The following is a 12691-nucleotide window of genomic DNA, read 5'->3' as shown; positions in this document are numbered from 1 at the left end:
TGTTAATATTGGTTTTTATTCTGTGTCCCATAAGTTTTGGCATAGAGCGTCTATATAGCAGCATAATTTATAATCCTTTGGGTATATACCCAGTAATGGGATGGCTGGGTCATATGGTACATCTAGTTCTAGATCCTTGAGGAATCGCCATACTGTTTTCCATAATGGTTAAACTAGTTTACAATCCCACCAACAGTGTAAAAGTGTTCCTATTTCTCCACATCCTCTCCAGCACCTGTTGTTTCCTGACTTTTTAATGATCGCCATTCTAACTGGTGTGAGATGGTATCTCATTGTGGTTTTGATTTGCATTTCTCTGATGGTCAGTGATGATGAGCAATTTGCTTAAGATATTTCTAAATGTTGTTATTAATTACTTTCTTCACCCACGGGTCATTCAGGAACATACTTAATTTCAGTGGATCTGTATTGTTTCAATTGTTCCTCTTGGTATTGATTTCTAGTTTTATTACATTGTGGTCAGATAAGATACTTGATATGATGTAGACTTTGTAAAACATTGTGAGAGTTATTTTGTGTCTGAATACATGGCCAGTTCTGAAGAATGTTCTGAGTGCTGGTGAGAAGAATGTATATTCTGCAGCTTTTGGGTGAAATGGTCTGTAAATATCTGTTAGGTCTATTTGATGTATAATGCAATTTAAATCTGGTATTTCCTTGTTGATTTTTTTTTTTTGTCTAGATGATCTGTCCAATGCTGAGAGTAAGATACTGAAGTCATTACCTATTATTGTATTGGGAGTCTAATCTCTCCTTGAAGATCTAATAACGTTTGCTTTACATATCTTGGTGTGCCAGTGTTGGGGACTTAGGTATTTATAATTGCTTTATTCTCTTGCTGAGTTTATAATTTTATTACTATATATAGTGTCCTTTTGTCTCTTTTTATAGATTTTAACTTGAATTCTGTTTCGTCTGATAAGAGTGTAAGTCATCCTGCTTGCTTTTGATTTTTTATTTTTTGCATGGAATATTCTTTTTCATGTATTCTCTTTCAGTCTCTGTATTTCTTTACCACTAAAGTATTAATTGTAGGCAGCATGTAGTTGGTTTTTATTTTTTAATCCATTCAGTTAGTATGTATTTTTTAAAGTGAGGAATTTAAGTTGTTTATATTCAAGATTATTGCCATGTAAGGACTTACTCCTGTCATTTTATTGTTTTCTCACTGTTTTGTATATCCTTTCTTTCTCTTGTTTATTTTTGAGATAAGGTTTGTTTCCTTTCTTTTTCTCCTTTGTGCATTGGCTCTACCAGTTCTTTTTATAGTTTCGCATGTTTTCATGGTGGAGTTTTTTTTTTTTCCTTTTCACTTCCAGATGTAAGACTCCATGAGCATTTCTTGTAAGGCTGGTCCAGTGGTGAATTCCTACTTTTTGCTTTTCTGTCAAAAATGTTGTTTCTCTTTCATTTCTCAATCTCAGTTTTGCTGGGGTATAATATTCTTCAGTGGCAGTTTGTTTCTTCCAGTACTTGGTAGTCGAATGGAGATTCCCTTATATGTGACTTGATACTTTTCTCTTGGTGTTTTTAGAATTCCTTCTTTGTCTTTGACTTTTGAAATTTGACTGTAATGTGCCTCAGAGAAGACTTGTTAGGGTTGAGTCTGCTTGGGGTTCTTTGCACTTCCTGGGCCTTGATGCTTATTTCTCTCCCAAGACTTGGAAAGCTTTTTGCCATTATTTCATTAAATAAGATTTCCTTAACTTTTCCCTTCTCTTCTCATTCTTGAATGGCCATAAGTCAAATATTTGTTTGCCTAATAGTGCCCCATAAATCTTGCAGGCTTGCAGGCCTTCAGTCTTTTTATTCTTTTTTTTTTTTCTTTTTGCTTGCCTGTGTTATTTCATAATACCTGTATTCAAGTCAAGTTCAGAAATTCTTTCTTCTGATTGTTGTACCGTGTTGTCAAAACTATCCATTGTATTTTTATTTTATTAATCTTTTAGCACTAAGATTTCTGTTTGGCTCTTTTTTTAATGATATCAATCTGTGTTGAATTTATCACATTATGAATTGTTTTCCATATTTCATTGAGTTGTCTATCTGTGTTCTCTTGTATTTCACTAAGTTTCCTTAAGATTATTATTTTGATTTCTTTTTCTGGCATTCCATAGATTCCTTGTGTTTGGGGTCTTTTACTGGAGAGTTATTGTTCTTCTTTGAGAAGGTATCATGTTTCCTTGCTTTTTCATGTTTGATGTATCCCAACACTGATTTCCACACATTTAGTGGAAGAGTTGTCTCTTCAATTTTTATGGCATAGGTTTCCAAGGCAAAGACTTCTTTGCATAGATGGATCTTGGGGTGTTAGTTCTGTGAAGTACATTGGCTTTATAATGTGGTTTGGCTCTGTGTCCCAACCTAAATCTCACCTTGAATTGTAACAATCCCCACGTGTCAAGGGCAGGACCGGGGTGGACATAATTGAATCAGCAGAGCAGTTTTCCCCATGCTGTTCTTGTGATAGTGAGTGAGTTCTCAGAAGATCCGATGGTTCTGTAAGGGGCTTCCCCTGTCACTCAGCACTCATTCTCTTTCCTGCTGCCATATGAAGAGGGACGTGTTTGCTTCCCGTTCCACCATGATTGTAAGTTTCCTGAGGCCTCCCCAGCCATGCTGAACTGTAAGTCAATTAAACCTCTTTCCATTATAAATTACCCAGTCTTAGGCAAGTCTTTATTAGCAGCATGAGAATGGAATAATACAGTAAATTGGTTCTCCAGAGAGTGGGGTGCTGCTGTAAAGATACCTGAAAATGTGGAAGGACTTTGGAACTGGGTAACAGGCAGGGGTTGGAAGACATTGGAGGGCTCAGAACAAGAGAGGAAAATGTAGGAAACTTTGGAACTTAGTAGAGACTTGTTGAATGGTTTTGACCAAAATGCTGATAGTGATATGGACAATGAAGTCCAGGCTGAGGTGGTTTTAGATGGAGATGAAGAACTTCTTGGGAACTGAAGCAAAGGTAACTCTTGCTATGCTTGAACAAAGAGACTGGCAGGATTTTCCCCCTGCCCTAGTGATCTGTGGAAATTTGAATTTGAGAGAGATAATTTAGGGTATCTGGCAGAAGAAATTTCTAAGTGGCAAAGTGTTCGAGAGGAAGCAGAGCTTACAAGTTTGGAAAATTTGCAGGCTGTGATGCAATAGAAAATAAAAACTCATTTTCTGGGGAAAATCAAGCATGCTGTAGAAATTTGTGCAAGTAATGAGAAGCAAGGAGCAGAGTGTTAACCACCAAGACATTGGGGAGAATGTCTCTAAAGCATGTGACAGACCTTCACAGGAGCCACTTATATTACAGACCCAGAGGCCTTAAAGAGAAAAATGGTTTGCTGGGCTGGGTCCAGTGTCCCCCTGCTCTGTGCAGCCTGGGAACATGGTGTCCTGTATCCCAGCTGCTTCAGCTCCAGCCATGGCTAAAAGGGGCCAAGGTACAACTTTGGAGGGTGCAAGCTCCAAGCCTTGGTGACTTCCATGTGGTGTTGAGCCTGTGCATGTACAGAAGTCAAGAATTGAGGTTTGAGTACCTCTGCTTAGATTTCAGAGGATGTTTGGAAACACCTGGATGTCTAGGTAGAAGTTTGCTGCAGGAGTGGGGCTCTCATGGAGAACCTCTTCTAGGGCAGTGCAGAAGGGAAATGTGGGGTTGGAGCCCCCACACAGAGTCCCCACTGGGGCACTGCCTAGTGGAGCTGTGAGAAGAGTGTCACTGTCCTCCAGACCCAAGAATGGTAGATCCACTAACAGCTTATACTGTGGGCCTGGAAAAGCCACAGATACTCAATGCTATTCCATGAAAGCAACTGGGAGTGGGACTGTACCCTGCAAAGCCACAGGAAGGGAGCTGCCCAAGGCTGTGGGAGCTCACCTCTTATATCTGCATGACCTGGATATGAGACATGGAGTCAAAGGAGGGAATTTTGGAACTTTAGGGTTTAATGACTGCCCTATTGGATTTCAGACTTTCAAGGGGCCTATAGCCCCTTTGTTTTGGCCAATTTTCCTATTTGGAATGAATGTAATTACCCAATGTCTGCACCCCCATTGTATCTAGGAAGTAACTAACTTGCTTTTGATTTTACAGGCTCATAGGCACAAGGAATGTGCCATGTCTCAGATGAGACTTTGTATTTGAACTTTTGGGTTAATGCTGAAATGAGTTAAGATTTTGGGGGACTGTTGGAAAGTGCATGATTGTGTTATGAAATGTGATGACATGAGATGTGGGTGGGGCCATGGGCAGAAGGATATGGTTTCACTCTGCATTCCCACCCAAATCTCACCTCAAATTATAATAATCTCCAAGTGTCAAGGGTGGGACCAAGAGGAGATAATTGAATCACAGGGTCAGTTTCCCCCATGTTGCTTATGACTGTGAGTTTTCACAAGATCTGATGGTTTCATAAGGGGCTTCCCCTTTCACTTAGCACTCATTCTCTCTCCTGCCACTGTGTGAAGAAGGACATGTTTTCTTCCCCTTCCCCCATGATTTTAAGTTTCCTGTGGTCTCCTCAACCATGCTGAACTGTGAGTCAATTAAACCTCTTTCCTTTGTAAATGACCCAGTCTGGGTTGTGTCTTTATTAGCAGCATAAGAATGGACTAATACACCTCACTTCCAGGTGGATGCAGTACTATAGTCTCCATGTATTTCATTAGCTGTTATCCATCTAGTGATGATTTTGAGTATCCCAGTGGCCCAGGCTCAGAACATTTGTGGTAGTGGTAGTTCAGCTTTACCATAGTTGGGCTTGCCATGTTATTTCTTAGGTTAGAGGTGTGTTTGTTTATAAGGTAGGTCAACCAACTTGCATTCTGCTTCACTGCAGTTAGTGCCACTCTGGCCAGGAGCACGGATATATATTTACTCGGCCAGCCTGGGCGTATGGCTGACAGGAGGTCTGTTGAGCTGTTTTGTAGGTCCCAGACATGGCTGCAATGCTACTTAGTGGGGCAGGGGTCCTATTTGCTAGCAGAGGCCCTTGGGTCTGTTTTTCAGGCCCAGGATGCAGCTGAATGGTTTCTCCACTCGCCTGGTGGTGTGTCTGTTATGAACATCTTGTAGGGCTGTTTCTCAGACCAAGCACATGTGTACACAGCTGCTAAGTCAGCTTGGGATCATCTCATCCAGGGGCAGCCTGTTGGGTTGTGTATCAGGCCCAGCACATAAGCACACAGTTGCTTAGTTGTCCTGGGGGTTTGGATGGGGGTGTTTCTCTGGCTCAGAACACGATTGTACAACCTCTTGGCTGGCTTAGGTGTATATCTGATGGAGGTGGACCACAAGGCTTTTTCTGAGGCTTTTCATACAGGCACAGAGATGCTCAGTCAGCCTGAGAATACACCTTTTGGGGTGGCCTGCAGGGCTGTTTCTCAATCTTGAAATGTGGGGTTACAGCTGCGAGGCTGGCCTGGAGGTGTGTCTGCCAGGGACAGCCTGTGGGGCTGTTTGTCATGTCTGAGATTTAGGTGCCCAGCTCTTGATTAGCCTGGGCATTTGTCTGCCAGAGGTGGCCCAGCAGATTCCTTCTCAAGCCCTGAGCATGCGTGTATAGTTGCTGTGTACTCCTGGAGTCTGTCAGCTGCCAGGTAACTCACAGACTTTTCCTACTTAGGGGAAGGCATGCAATAGTTTGGCTCCCTCGATGGCAGGTTTGCCCTGGGCAAGACTGCCAGACTTTTCTTCCAGCTAGACATGCTGGCAGCGGGAGTGGGTTTCTCTGCTGTGTAGGACCGGAGTCACAGGCAGTCCTGGGCCCAGGCTCTGCACAGCGGAGGTTGTGTTATTTAGCCATCTGTGTGGGCTTGGCATAATGAAAAGGAAGCCCCAGTGTGGAAGAGGTGCAGTGGCTGCTGGACCCCAGACTGGAATATACTCCAGAGGTAGCACTTGTCTTAAGGTGGTGCTGTGCTGCAGCATCTTGACTCACAAGGGGTGATTGGGAAGTGGAAAGTATACATTTTATGCTGCTAATCCAGAACAGTGCAGCCGTGTGAATTCCTGTTTGCCCTCCAAACTGGGCTCAGGGCTTGCAAGGACTGTGGGATTGTCCTATAGTAAGAGCTGTAGGTATTTCTGGTGGCAATGGAGGCTAGTGGGGTTCTTCTGCTTACCTTCTTCCCACAGAGAATTCCCTCCTGTCTCTGGGCCAGTCCAATCCAGGTGGAGGAGTTGGGGCTACAGAGGATGGGTGTCTACATTGCCACCCTCCTGGGCTTCCAGTCCCCCACGGTCTTTTCTTGTGGGAGAGATGAGTTTCAAGTATCTCTAGTCAGTCATCTTGCTAATTGTCATTCTGTGTATTGATTTTGTATCTGCAACTTCACTTAGTTTCTTAATTCCAATAGCTTTTAAAAAAATTATTTAGAGTTTCCTAGAGGTAAGATCATGTTGTCTGCAAATGGACAATTTCACTTCCTTCTTTAGAATTTGGATGCTTCTTTTTTCCTTTTTTTTTTTTTTTTTTGCCCAATTGCTCCGGTTAGGACTTTCAGTACTATATGACAAAAACCTCAATTACTTTTGCATTTACCTACTATGTTCAGTAGAAGTAGTAAACATGGGCATCTTTTTCTTTTTCCAGGTGTTACACAAAAAGCTGATCCCTTGTGTTTCAGTGGTATTAGTTGTAATGTCTTCGTTTTCATTTCAGATTTTACTCGTCATCTCTTTGTTTTTCTTAGTCTTGCTAAAGATTTGTTGATTTTGTTTATCTTTTCAAAAAACTAACTTTACATTTCATTGATCTTTTATATTTTTAGTCTTTTTTATTTCTGTTCTCATTTTTAGTATTTTTTTCCTACTAATTTTGAGTTTATTTTGTTCCTACTTTTCTAGTTACTTGAGGGTGCAATGTGAGGTTGTTTATTGGAGATCTTTCTACTCTTTTGATATATGCATTTATATAAACAGTACTGTGAGGTACAAACTTCTCTCATAGTGTTGCTTTTGCTGTATCTCATAGATTTTGGTATGTTGTGTTTCTGTTGTCATTTGTTTAGAAAATTTTTGATGCCTGCGCTCCCTTTGCCTTTAGCCTTGATAGTAAGCTTCCTGAGTCCTCATTAGAAGCTGAGCAGATGCCAGTGCCATGCTTTCTGTACAGCCTGCAGAACTGTGAGCCAATTAAACCTCTTTTCTGTATAAATTACCCGCCTTGAATACTGCATTGTAGTGATTCAACAGCAGTCTAACATAATTATAATGTTGCCAGGTGAGGAACTTTTGTTTTAATACATTTAGGGACTTTTGAGCTCCCTGGATTTGGAGTCCATCTCTCTCTCAAGACTTACAAAGTTTTCTGCTATTGTTTCTTTTTTTTTTTTTTTTTTTTTTTGAGACGGAGTCTTGCTCTGTTACCCAGGCTGGAGTGCAGTGGCCGGATCTCAGCTCACTGCAAGCTCCGCCTCCCAGGTTCACGCCATTCTCCGGCCTCAGCCTCCCGAGTAGCTGGGACTACAGGCGCCCGCCACCTCGCCCGGCTAGTTTTTTGTATTTCTTAATAGAGACGGGGTTTCACCATGTTAGCCAGGATAGTCTCGATCTCCTGACCTCGTGATCCGCCCGTCTCGGCCTCCCAAAGTGCTGGGATTACAGGCTTGAGCCACCTAACTAGGCTTTATGTGCATTTCTTCATCTGTTTTGCCTCTGGAACTCCTCTAATATATATTAAGCATATTAACCAAATATATATGTAAAGATATATTTGCTTAATGACATCATGTAAGTCCTTTTAGCTTACTTTTTCTTCTCATTTTTTCCTCCTTTGACATGGTTATTTTCAAAGACCTATCTTCAAGTTCAGAAATTCGAAAGAATTTCTTCTAATCTTTTGTTGTAGCTCTCAATTCATAAGGTTCCAGGATCTTTGCTTGGTTCTTTTCACTTTTTCTTTGTTAAATTCATTTGTTAAATTCCTCATTTTGTGACATAATTGAAGTGTTTGTCTGTATGCTCTTGTATCTTGCCAAGTTTCCTTATGATTTTGATTTTGAATTCCTTCTTTGGCATTTCATAAATTTCCTTTCCTTGAAGGGCTATTAAATAATTATTTTATTTCTTTGGAAGTGTCAGATTTTCTTGCTTATTTTTGTGTTTCATTTGTCCTTACTTTGATATCTGTGCATTTGGTGGAATTGTCACTTCTTCCAATTTGGTGGAATAGGTTTTGAAAGGAAAGATATCTTGTAGCTGTTGTCCTAGGGTGTCGTTAGGTAGTTTGTTAGCTTTGGTTCTGCATGTAGTCTCCATGAGATTCTTCCACTGAAATCCACATCATCAATTTCTGCATGTGCCTTAGTGGTCTAGGCTGTGGGAATTTGTGGCAGTGGTGGCAAAGCTTTCTGGGTGTTGGGTTGGTTTTCAGGCCAAAGAGTCACATGTGCAATGCATCCACTGGCTCTGGTATAGCCTCTCCAGTGGAGGGGGTCAGATGCTGGAGTTACGTACATCCCACTGGGCCCAAGCTTTGAATTACTGGGATTATAGTGCTGTAGTCACAATTGTAAGCATGATAAAAAAGACACAGCCTCATGGATGGAGAGACAGTGTGGTCACTGGCCCTCAGAGAAAGGTACACTCTAGTTATTGGCTCCAGTTCTAAGATGACATTGTACTGTAGCAACTTGTTTCACTGGAATTGAGGGGTGCACAATATGGGCTTATATTTTGGAGCAATGTAGCCATGTGAACTCTAGGCAGCTCAACCAGCTGTGATCACGGTCTGTGAGGGCTGCAGGATTCTCCTCTAGGTGACCGCAATGTAATGGAGCCACTAGAGATCTTCTGCTTACCTTTTCCCCCACAAATGAAAGTCCTTCTTGGTTCCCAGTCAATCTTGGTGGAGGTGATGTAGTACCAGAAGCAGGGTGCTCTGCTCCCCTCTCTATGCTGCTATTCTGGGTGTCCATGATTCACAGGGAATTCACCCCTCCCTTGTGGCACTCCAGTTCTCTTTTTAGGCACTATACTTGAATTTTAATTGTTTATTTATTGCTCTGGTCTTTGTTGTTGTTGTTGTTGCTAAGGGTATGAGTGCCAGGCGTCTCTGGTCAGCCATCTTGTTGAAATTTTGAGTGTGTAAATTGTATTATATTCCTTATTTCGAGTGTGTAAATTGTATTATATTCCAAATTTATTCTTTGGCATGTTTTAAAGGTAGTTTTATTGGCTCGCTTTCTTTCTCCATATGGTAGTTAGATTATGGGCAAATAGATTAGATTTAGGAAGTTGCCATTATTCCATAGGAACCCTGGATTATTTTACATGACTTTGTTCACTGCATTTTCTCAAGGTACTGTGTACAAAGCTGAGTACTCACTTGATGGAGGTGGAGTAATTGTTTTGATGTGTCTGAAGGAGGAAGATTGCAGTCACCCTAGGAGGAAAAAAACCTAAGAAAATTCTTTGGATCCTTTAAATTACTACCTTACAAATGATTCACACAACTTTAGTGCCTGTGTCTTTATTTTGGTTTACAAATCTTCTGATACCAAGAGAGGATCAAACAACTTAACAGTTCAATGTTAGGAGTCCATGAGACTTATTTCACTTTAAAATATGTCTGCATTATTTGGTCTGATAAATGTGATATGGTACAAATAGCAACAGTTTTTACATTGAATAGAAGTGAACTCAACTAACTGCTCTGTCACTTATCAACTTGGCAATTACATAAGCTTTTTGAGCTTCAATTTCTTATATATAAAGTGGGAAAAAACAATTTCAGCATCATAAGGTTGTAGTAAGGTTTAAAATAAAAAGGGATAATATATGTGAAGTGATGGTAGGGCTTCCAAAATTGTAGCAGTTACTGTTAAATTTCTGATGTGCAGACAATGTAGGACTGATTTATTTAAGAGTGACTACATTTTCAGAATTCCACTGTAATTTTTTTCAAGTGGGCTTTCTCTCCACTTTCCACGTTAACTCTTTCATGCTGTCTTCTCACTCCTCACATTTGTAGTCTTAGTTGCAAATACTCTTGCTCACACTTCGATGGAAAAATTCAAACCACAAGAAAAGAGCTCTCTCCTCCTTCTCATATCATATCTACAAAGCACTAGGATTCATACTCAAAGTTTTATTTTTTACAAGGGTGATGAGTTTTTGCTCTCATCAAAGACCATTCTCTCCAAATGGGCTCTTTTGTGCTTCACCCTGTGATATGGTTAGGCTTTGTGTCCCCACCCAAATATGATCTTGAATTATAATCCCTGTAATCCACATGTCAAGGGAGAGACAAGGTGGAGGTAATTGGAATGGGGGCAGTTTCCTCCATGCTATTTTCATAATAGTGAGTTGTCACGAAATCTGATAATTTTATAAGAGGCTCTTCCCCCTTTGCTTGACAATTCTTCCTGTAGCTTTGTGAAGAAGATGCCTTGCTTCCCCTTTGGTTTTCACCATGATTGTAAGTTTCCTGAGGCCTCCTCAGTCATGCTGAACTGTTAATGAAACCTCTTGCCTTTATAAGTTATCCAATCTTGGGCAGTTCTTTATAGCAGTATGAAAATGGACTAATAGACCCTGCCTTTGCAAGGGCCTCTTTTCTTTGTATATCCCTTCTTTTTTTTAGCATCATCAACCTTTTCCCCCCTTTAGATTATTCCTACCAGAACCCAAATAGGCTCATTTCTTTTGTGCCAGTTTTCTATCTAGATGATCTATTTATCTGCTCCCTTTTATCACTGAATCTTGCAAAAAGACTTGTTGTCTTCACATCCTCATCTCCCACTCACTGTTTAATTAACTTCAGTATGATTTCATTCCCACTATTCCCCTGAGCCTGCTCTTGCCTTATTAATATCAATGACTCTCAGTTGCTGAGTGCGGATAGGTAAAATTTTATCCTTCTTTTGAATAATCTTTCCTTTTGGTTTCCAGGGCTCCTTTTCTTTTTATTCTCTCATGTCACTTCTCAGCTTCTCCTGCTGGACCATCACTGTACCTGATGGCTAATCTCTTTAAAATTTTGTGCCTAGATGACTTTATTCATCTCAGTGGCATTATATACCATTTACTTGTTATTCTGATAGCCTGCTATACACGTTATTGGAGAAAGGGCGATCCGTAGTCCTAAGTAGTATGAGATGGCCAAATACATGACACCTGACACTGGATAGAAGAGACTTATACTCGCAGAAGTTTACTAGTCACACATATTTATGATTTAGGAGAGGAGGGTACCACATACCATGCAGGTGATGTGGGGGTTGCGCTTGGGAATAGAGTGAACCCTCAGGGGCTGTGGGAGGCAGGCGTTGTAGTAACAGGGTTGTAGGGGGTGCCCAGGGTTCCCACCAGAAGATGTGATTGGCCTGTTTGAAGAATTCTTTTGACTTGCAGAAAAGTGAAACCACTTAGGTTAAGGACTGAGTGGGGTGCAACTGGTACAGGTGAGGACTAGCTGGGTGTGGGGCAATTCTTGCAGAATGTGGAGTGTATTTGAAGCAAGCAGGGGAAATGACGGTTAGGTCTTCGAACCCAACCCTTTTTCAGGCTCAGGGATGTTAAGGCAGCACTTAGAATTTTATGTCTTTCAATATGCATATCTATTATTCCAAAATGTGTGTCCTCATTACAAACATTTCCTCTGGGCTCCAACTCCAATTTTTTTTTTTTTTTTGCCAATTGCATCCTTGACATTTTCCACTGAGATATCTCACAAATAAGTTAAACCTAACATGTCCCAGAGTTTTGACCCTCTTCTCTCTTACTTGCCATGTTTCCCCCTAGTTTTTCTTATCTCAGTTGATAGAATCATCATCTACTCAACTGCACAAACTAGTAATATGGAAGTAACATTTATTTCTACCTTTCTTGATTTTCACAAACCATTGCATCAAGAACTCTGTTAGCTTTTTATCTAATTCCTGCCACACAGTCATCTACTTTATATTTCCAACATCACCATTTTACCCAAGCTATCATCATCTTTCCCTTTGACAATTATAATAGCCTTCTAATGACTCTTTCCAGTTTTGCTCTCCTTTTTCCAGTCTGTTCTCACATGGCAGTTATAGTGAACTTTTTAAAGTATCAGTCAGATTGTTGACTCTGGACTCTGTCTCTACCTCTCACAGAGCAGGCCCAACTTTCCTGGGTGAGAGTTAGGGCAGGGAGAGCAGTCTAAGGAATAAATATTAAAATTGCTCTGATTGAAGACGAACTTACAAAGAGAACATGATTCCATTTCTCAGTCTGAGGTCCCTTGCCAAAGGTGGTATGTCATACCCAGACTCAAATTTACTTTCACGTGAACTCACATTGCTTCATCGTCCTAAAACCTCTTAGATGGAGCATATATTTCTCTGCCTCTGATTACTGTTTATTCCATTTGTGTGCTTTATTATTACATTATTATAGACATAGAGGGAAGGTTCCTTTTCTAGGGTAAGCTGGGGTGGTACCTGGGGGTCAAACTCAAGTGGACACTGGTCCATTTGGTCAAACTCCAATTGTGTTCTTAGCTCACCTCACCTTATTATTAAAAAAATACATATATTTCTTCTGCAGTTTCTTCTTCTTTAGTTTGCCTGTTTCTCCACAAGATTTTCATAATGCATAGATTTCCTCCCCTCAATTCATGGATTTTTTGCCTATTCTATTTCTTTTGATTAACTTTGATAAAATTTCCTTCTTGCAATCAATACTGCTCACTTA

Source organism: Theropithecus gelada, chromosome 7a, assembly GCF_003255815.1.
Source record: "Theropithecus gelada isolate Dixy chromosome 7a, Tgel_1.0, whole genome shotgun sequence".
NCBI lineage: Eukaryota > Metazoa > Chordata > Mammalia > Primates > Cercopithecidae > Theropithecus > Theropithecus gelada.
The sequence above is the reverse complement of the archived record's forward strand: the minus strand, read 5'-3'. Positions refer to the sequence as shown.